The sequence below is a fragment of the Prionailurus viverrinus genome, chromosome C1 (genome assembly GCF_022837055.1).
Source record: "Prionailurus viverrinus isolate Anna chromosome C1, UM_Priviv_1.0, whole genome shotgun sequence".
Classification (NCBI taxonomy): Eukaryota; Metazoa; Chordata; class Mammalia; order Carnivora; family Felidae; genus Prionailurus; species Prionailurus viverrinus.
In genome coordinates this window covers 44,317,862-44,327,296 of record NC_062568.1, presented here as the reverse complement: position 1 = coordinate 44,327,296, position 9,435 = coordinate 44,317,862, and the positions used below count along the sequence as shown (strand labels likewise).

The 9,435-nt window shown below is 34.9% G+C and overlaps 1 non-coding gene across 1 annotated transcript; it reads left to right on the top strand.

Moving 5' to 3' along the window:
* Window positions 1-8,394: 8,394 nt before the first annotated feature.
* On the top strand, window positions 8,395-8,497 carry LOC125174229 (U6 spliceosomal RNA). Its single transcript, XR_007155350.1, has one exon. It is a non-coding gene; the product is annotated as a U6 spliceosomal RNA (small nuclear RNA).
* The last annotated feature ends 938 nt before the right edge of the window (window positions 8,498-9,435 follow it).

The following is a 9,435-nucleotide window of genomic DNA, read 5'->3' as shown; positions in this document are numbered from 1 at the left end:
TCCAGGAGGAACTTCTAGATCACTAAACTCTAGTTACTGGCCTTCCTATGTCCTTGAAGTCTCAACAACACTATGCTGTGCAAATACTATTCTTGTTTCAGAAATAAGCAGATTGCCTCAGAGCAGGTTAATAACATGCCAAGGCAAAAATAGGTTTTAGGTTTTAAGCCCAGTGTATTAATCTAAAGTCTGCTTACTTCTAATATGTTGGCTCACTAATATAGGTATGTACAAAATAGGATTCATCCAGAGGGCTAAATTATGATTTGTATTTAACTTAATTTTCAAAACTACCAAGGTAAGAAACTCATTGGGTTACTTAAGAAAATAGAGATGATGGTCATTCAGGATTAATTAAGCATTTCTAATGAAAAAATTTTAAATTGACATGTGTTAAAAGGTTCTCCATTCACAAATATATTTAGCTTTATCCCTGGCCATCTGTCTGTCTGTGTGTGTCTATCTGTCTGTCTATCTATTATCTATCTGCCTATCTATTTACCTACCTATCTATCATCTATCATCATCATCATCTACCTCAGCTACTATCCTGGAAAACCATGAAAAAATCCAAATACATCAAATTTTCAAAAACAGCTCTAGACTTAGTACTCTCTACTATGGTAACACATAACATTAAAGTATCAGCAATATATGGGGCACCTGGGTGGTTCAGTCCGTTAAGCATCTGATTTTGGCTCAGGTCATGATCTCATAGTTTGTGAGTTTGAGCCTCGCATTGGAGTCTCTGCTGTCAGCATGGAACCTGCTTTGGATCCTCTGTCCCTTTCTCTCTCTGCCCCTCCCCGACTTGCATGCTCTCTCTCTCAAAAATAAACATAAAATGAAATATTAAAATAAAATAAAATAAAATAAAATAAAGTATCAGCAATATAGACTTACAAATGCTACATATCAGCTAGAGGTTACCCTGAATCAACTGTAGATCTTCTCCTTGTGTCTTATCTAGAAACTAGGAGCTCCTACTTTCCATATTATATTTTTAGCCCTGAATAAAAAGTTGGAGAACTGGTGGAACCATGCAATGACTCTTAAATTATCTGTTAAGATGTGGTTGATGTTATTTTTTCTCTCAGGCATGGATAGATCCAATGTCATCGGGGTGGAACTTCAAGTCATACAATAATGGGTTGAAATATGTTATATTCTTACTGGAGAAGATAATGAAACTTAGGAAAAGTTATTTCTGATAGCTATCTCTGTGATTAAGATTATTCTTAAATTTCTGACTTCCTTCTTGTAAATATTTACCTAATCCCACAAATTTTTGTGCTAATAAATAGCTGAGTAGAGGAAATATTGATGTAAATGTCATAAAGTATGCAGCAGATACTCTGCTATGTATTGAACTTCATTACAACATGGAACTTCAAAGATTATTCTATAAGGGAATTTTATTTCATTTTCCATATGCGTATATTACTTTTATGTATTCAATTTTCATTTTTGTCAGTTTTTTAGTGAGAATTATTTTTTCAAAAATTTTCTGTCCATCATTTCCTTGATGATTTTTATCTTCAGACTCCTCAGAGTCTCCTCTCTCCTTGCTTTTTTCCCCTTATACCCTGGAGGCAAAAGAATTGAAACTTTCTTATATTTCCTACTTTTATGACCTCTTTCCCAAGGAAAGACTTCTTTTCTTCATAGAGGACCCATTTGCTTTTGATTGGATTTTTAATTTATCCCTAATTATTTTAGTTTGAAAGTAGGAAGTACTGATGAAATAAGCCAATTGAATCTACTCCTAGAGTCATCTTTGCTTAAGAATGGAATGAGTTTGTATGGGGGTGGTAGTTCCCCAGTAGAATTGCCGATTTATTTCTAAAGAAGGAGAGCAAATAAAAATTGAGAATTGTAATCAATCATAAATCACTATTTTTCTCTTCGGCAATATCATTTGTTAATATAACATTTGTAATATAACATTACACTTCACTTAAAAAAAAGAATGGGTATGAGAAATAAGATAGAGATAGATGATAGACAAATAGATGATGGATAGACACTTAGACACAGAGATAGATGTTTATTTATCACAGAAATTCGTATAAACAAAGCTAATGATTTAGTGTTTCCTTAACTATATGTATGAAAAATTAAATTAGAGGGAAGGGGAAAAAAATCCAAATTTAATTTTTACTTTTAAAATAATAATTGTGTTCAGTTTTGTTGAAATATGCTTTCAGAAAATCACATATTGGCTTGTATATGTAATTCCAATTAGAAATCAGATTGCATATCACAGATATATTAGATATTGCTTACATTGTCTTTAAGAATCATCAACACTAAGAACACCTACAAGTTGTGAATGTAAGCTTAACATTACTTGTTGTCTGTCCATTATTGTGTTTATAATAATGAATAACGCATAAAATCTCAGAAGACTCAAAACATATATCTAATAAGTAAATAGCTTATGATTCAGTGTTTTAATATTCTCCTCAAGCACATAACATTTATTGGTTTTGTTTGATTTTTTTAAATTCCCTTTTATATATTCTTTTACACAATCTCTCATCTTAAAGTACACTTTTTGAAAACTAATATTACAAACACATATATGTCTTCTGACTGCACATGACTACAGTGGTAAACCTTCATTATAAAAACATTAGCACAATGTCAAAAGATGAATAATTATTTTCCAATGACATTAGCAAGAGTGAAGATGTTTTTTGCATGTGTTCTTCCAATTACTATACGATGCATATTCATCCATTTGCCTAATAAAATATTATTTATTGCCTACCATATGCCAAGCTTGTTTTACCACTGGAGATATGGTAATGTCAAAAGCAGATAATGTCCTTGATGTTTTAGATCTTATATTTTAGTGGGAGGAGACAACAAAATATGTAAACAAAAAGTACACCAACTTACTAACTTCAGAGAGTGAATAAGCAGTATGAAGGAACTTAATGAAATCAAGTGACTTGATGGGTGGAATACTATGGAATGTGGCCAGAGAAGGAATCTCTGAACATAATGTATATGAACCAAAAAAATACAAGGTCATATGAAAGCCCAAATTTACTCAGTGAGTAAATATTTGAAACCACGTAGCTCACAAAAGTTGTTTACATTTTTTCTCTAATTAGTAGTCTTTTTTTTTCAGAAAGTAACAAAATACATTTTTAAATGGTTGTTCTCAAAACCATGTGAAGACCTGACTAATTGCAGAAGTACAGAAGGGACAACAGAGGATGCAGTTAAGTGGCTATTGCAATAAATCTGTGTGACTTAGATCAAGAAAGTGGCAGTAGAAATGAAAAAAAGATGGGTTTGAACTATATTTTGGTAGAACTGAAAGGACTTGTGTTTGCACAGGACATGACGGTTCAGTGAAAAAATGGAATGAAGACATCATAGTTTTTGCTTCAGCCTCTGTGTTGATGGTGGGGCCATTTGTTAAGATAGAAAGAATTCAGGGAAAAACAGTTCTGAGGGAAGGACAATCAAGTTTTAGGTATGATGCATGCTAGTATTAAAAAAAAACAACAACAATGGGGCACCTGGGTGGTTCAGTTAAGTGTCTGACTCTTGATCTTGGCTCAGGCCATGATCTCACAGTTTGTGAGGTCAAGCCCCACACCGGGCTCTCCACAGCGTGGAGCCTACTTGGGATTCTCTCTCTCTCACCCCTCTCTTTCTCTGTGCCTCCTCTGCTTGCATGCACAGTCTTTCTCTCTCTAAAAATAAACAAATAAACATTAAAAAAACAATGGGAAATATTAAGAAAGTAGTTAGAAAAACTATTTTGAAACAGAGTGTAAGGCCTCATCAGACAAATATTTTGAGGACATATTAGTCTAGATGACTCTAAAATCATTAGGGGAAGGCAGGCCTAGAATTATATTCCGGGACACCCATCATTTAGATTTAGTTATTAGGGGGAGGGCACAGCAAAAATATTGAAATAAGTAAAATACTAAAAAAAATAAATAAGAGAAAATACTGTCAGATCAGCATACTATATCAAAAAAGAAATGTACTATAAGAGAGATAAATTTCTAAATGAAAAAAAAAATGATGCTAAGATTAAGAACTACGCCTAAAGAGGGACGGCTAGGAGGCTCAGTTAAGCCTCTGACTCTTGATTTCAGCTCAGGTCATGATCTCACAGATTTGTGGGTTCAAGCCCCATGTCAGGCTCCATGCTGTCAGTGCAGAGCCTGCATGGGATTCTCTCTCTCCCTCTCTCTCCCCACTCCCTCCTGCTCTTCTTCCCCTCTCTCTCAAAATAAATAAATAAACTTAACAAAATAAAAGAATGATGCCAAGAGAAAAAGACAAGATTTTATATCATGGAAACTGTTGAGTCTGATAAAATTGGTGTCATTAGAATGGTTGACAACCAAGTCAATTGAGGCCTGAGGAAATAGCAACAGAAATTTCATCAGCCCTACAAAATATATAATTTGTGTAAAACTATTTTATAAATGGAGAAGCAATAGTTGTACTTGAGGAGGAAGGAAATTATTAAAGATTCAGTCATAAAAATAAAATAATTTCAGGAGCAAAGTTCTTGAGAAAGTAAGGACAGATTTGATACAAAGCATGAGCATGGGTTTGGAATTGTGTGTTTGGCCATTATAGAGGCAGAAAAATTTATCCACTGTAACATTAAAGAAAGATTATACAAGTAGGAAGAGAAGAAGTTTTGTGGATTTGGCATTATGTAACAGAGGGAGTTTCTGCCTGATTGCTTCCATTTCATTAAAAGAGTTAATCTATGTAAAGCTCTTAGAACAGTGTCTGGCCCCAAGTAAGTATAAGTGTTAGCTATTAATATTTGTCGGTGAAGTATGAAGCAAAGTCATCAGCTCAGCATAATGGGGTATGCAGAAAGGTGTAAGAAAAAAACATATGTGAAGTAATCATTGTTAGGAAGCAATACTTCTTTACTCCTGAAGCCCCACCCTGCAACCCCTGCAATGTGTAAAGGATTTTACTATGTGACTGGTCTTTCTGGTACTTCTCTCATTATGCCTTGAAAGAGGTAGAAAACCATATCCTATTGATAAATTTTTAAATAATACACTGGGAATGCATAGTTTGGTTTCATCCTGGTTTCCTTGTGGAAACATCTTTGAAATGAGTGGACTATCTTCTTTGCTCCTCCTTGTCATGACATTAACTTATTTGGGTGGACCTGTCCTGGGCCAATCACAGCCCTACACACACAGCCCTTATTAACAGATCTAATTACTTGTAAACATAAGCAATGTCTTCCAACTTAGCTTTCATCATTAACAAAAGTGACGGCATAGCTTCTATGACTCCCTTGTCTTATTGGTCACTTGACCTAGAACAGAAGCAAGGAATAAAGGAGACATTTCACTGGTTTCCTTGGGGACTACTGCTATCTTCCTAGAGATTACCAGTTGTGTATATTTGGGCAAATTAATTAATATATCTTTAAATCAATTTTCACATCAATTAAATATGGATAATAAGAAACCTGATCTCGTGGGGGTAGTTTTGAACATTTATAATAATGATTAAAAGTATGTTCTTAAATTAGTGCATGTTTTACAATGTGCACTCTGTGTTTCAATGAAAGTCTATTATTAAGAATAATAGTTAACTGAGTGAAACCAAGGTTCAAGGGTAGAAAAATAATAGCATAGGAAATGGGTGGAAAAAGAGGAAGAGAGTATATTTAGAAAGAGGAAGAGAGTACATATTTAGAAAATCTCAACTAGTCCATGGACATCTTTAGACATAACTGGGAGATAATTCCTCAAAGGGTATATCAAAAATCAACAGCTATTCTCTACTTCATTTTGCAAGCTATTTATAGTGAAGGTGACAAGTTAAATGGGGAAGAACTATAAATAGATGTTCAATCCAAGTTGACAACATGATACCATGAAAATGACAAGATTGTCTGCAGGGATCCAAATTGGATTCTATTGTATTATTTGTTAAGCTTCGTGCTAAATATTCATAGATGTAAACATACAGGTTGTTGACTTGCTTGCTAAGGGAGAAAGATATAATTACAATAATGCCTAGCACAACTGTTGAATAGTGAGAAGGTGGCTACCAAAACCACATGAAGTAAAATTGTTTTGTTTTTGAGTTTTGTTTTTTTTTTCTTGCCTTACATCCCATGAAAAGAAACAGAAGGAGTTGAGATGAGAATATGGTATTTTCGGCATGGGGGAAAACATATGTAAATCTACAGAGATAAATGAGAAACATTTAGGAAACAGAATGTAACATATGCAGTAGCGTCAACAGGTAAAAGTTTACAAGCTGGGGATTCATTGTCCACAAAGAAGTTTGAATTTTATTCTTATGATGGAAAGCAGAATAAAGTTTCTAAGGGAAAAAGGGAGTGGTATGGAAAGATTCGTGTTTTGGAAATATACATATATATTGACCTGAAGGAAGCCTGATTGTGGTAAATTGTCTTATTCTGTGCTCTAGTCTCTAGTCACACCTCATTCTGTGCTCATATCCCTAGTCCCCATGTGGTTTTCTGTGATTCCCTATAGATAATGTATACTTCCCTCACCCACTGACTGGCCTGGCCAGGTGACTTGCACCCAGGAACTGTGAGCGAGGTAACAGACTGTCAGTTCCAGGGAAATGCTTTAAGAAGCAGTGGGCATATCTACCATTCACTCACTCATTTCCTTCTGCAATAAGGACAGTATGTCCCAAAGAGGGGCTGCTTCTTCAGCCTGGGGATGAGAATATGAAGATACATGGAGTACAAGCTGTAGTCGTCTACCAGCAATTGTTTACATCTAACATGAGAGAAAAGGAAATGTTATTGCTGGAGGCCACTGAAATTTTGAGTTTTTTTTATTAGCTACATAGTATATTGACAAGATATACTTACTTAATTTTTTACTGCTTATTTATTTTTTTGAGAGAGAGAGAGAGAGAGAGAGGGAGAGAGAACGAATGAGGGAGGGGAGAGACAGAGGGAGACACAGAATTCAAGGCAGGCTCCAGGCTCTGAACTGTCAGCACAGTGTCTGATGCCGGGCTCGAACCCACAAACTGTGAGATCATGACCTGAGCCGAAGTCGGAGGCTTAACCAACGACAGAGCCACCCAGGCTCCCAGACAAGATGTACTTACTTAGAACTGAATCAGTAAGAGTGAAGGAAGAGTGGATTAAAAGGAATGTAAGCAGGATACAAAGTAATGAATGGCCAAGAAAAGTCAAAGATGATTCTTAGTCACCTGGGTGGATAACTAACTACTATTGCAGTGCAGGCAGTGGATTCATTTTACCCTCAAAACAATGCTGGAGTATAAATATTGTATTTTCCCTTTAACAGATGAAAAACTTTATACTCAAAGTCTGTCCAAGGTCAAACCAGAGGTTAGTAGGGAAAACAAAGATGGTAACATCACACCCCATTATTAATGAAGAGGGAGGAATAAGTTTGTGGGTAACAGTGAGTGGTAACGATGTGATTTTCTCAGTTGCAAGAGATAGACCTCACTTTAAACATAATCAATTGGGGGCGCCTGGGTGGCGCAGTCGGTTGAGCGTCCGACTTCAGCCAGGTCACGATCTCGCGGTCTGTGAGTTCGAGCGCCGTGTCAGGCTCTGGGCTGATGGCTCAGAGCCTGGAGCCTGTTTCCGATTCTGTGTCTCCCTCTCTCTCTGCCCCTCCCCCGTTCATGCTCTGTCTCTCTCTGTCCCAAAAAAAATAAATAAATAAACGTTGTAAACATAATCAATTGATCCATTTCTCTGATATTTTCAAGACTTAATCAGACTATGGTCACTGCTAGAACTAATATCTTCAAGTTGCTATTTCTCCTTCTACATATCTTGGATCTGATTTATTTGCATAGCCTAATTCACAAACAGTTCCCAATAATGGATGACAATATGGCTGCCTGTAATTTGGAGATGATGATCACAGAGGAAGAAACCCCAATTAAAATAAACGTATCGAGGAGGATCTTACTGGGTCTCTTTGAGCCAGGTGTCTGTCTTCTGGACTAATTTCCGTGGACTGAGGAATGACTGACTAGGTCTATAGCTTAATGTGTGCAAAATAATGAGATAGATGATCCCTTGAGAACTAGTTAAAATTGTTAAAGGTTATTATGAGGAGTAAGCAGGGGCTATGTGTAATAAAGTATGAAAGATTTGTAGTTTCTTACAAATTTATTTTGAGCCTTACGTGGTATATCCAGTGACAGTGGATATATTGTTGGAACTCAGAAGAAAGAACTTCAGTGAAGCTACTGATTTTTAAATCATTGACAGATAGAGGTCAATTCAAGTCTTAAGACTTTCTGTTCTATTTCTATAATGTTTTCAGTGAATTTTACATTCATTTATTTTTCCAACTTATAGTATCCTTCCTAATTTAAAAATTAATTTCAATGGTACTTGCTTTGGCAGCACATATTCTAAAATTAAATGATTCAGAGATTAGCATAGCCTCTGTGCAAAGATGACACAAAAAAGTAATTTGAATAATCATTTATTAATACATTATAAACTCATATATATGTGCATACACACACACCATGTTTGCCTTGATGGAAGCATATTGTTTAAATTATTCCTTTTTTCACATTTTTATCACATTGCATTTCTTAAAGCATTGATCCATATCTTCAAAATGGAACATCAAGGGTCAGCAACATCATGTATAACCAGAGGTGTGCAGAAAGAATGAAATCATTTCAAGCAATCACGGTTAAATTGGTTGTATCTGGATCTTTGTTCAAATGCTCTTTTAAGCTATTGTGAAAAGAAAACTCAAGAACAACCACCTACTTATGGAATTGAGAGATTTAGTATACATTCTTTTAAAAAAAGATTTAAAAACCTGATGTTTTACATCCAAACAATTTGACATATGTTCTTACTGTAAGGTCTAGTACAGTAAATGTTTTCTTCTTTTGAAACTAAATGGCAAGGAGTTCCTTTTTTATAAGCATATGCTGTTTTAAAGGGAAGTTATGTAGTCTTGAGACATTCAGATACAATCAGAATTAGGGCAAATTAAGCTGATTAAAACAGGTTGGTGAATGGCAAAAAGAAAGAATAGAATTGTTTTAAGGCACTAAATAAAATAAGTGTCCTAGGAAAGACACATTTCAAAAGACAAAATATAGTATATATCAAGTTAGCAATTGCTCTAAATAGTCTGGATTAATGTTAATGAAAAATTCATTTTCCAAGTATGCTGCAAAAAATAAAAATATAAATATTAATTCAAAGTTGATACAAGAATTTTTTCCCCAAAGCCCTTTCAACACAAAACTTCCTGTGCAGTTTAGTAAAGCATAAATGTGCAATGCTGTGGCTTTGATACTGAGGATAAATACCCCTTTATTCCTGCACTTACATATCTCATTAATGCACTTATATATCTAGGTTTTTTTTTCCATCTGTTTTTTTTTTATTTTGGTTTACAT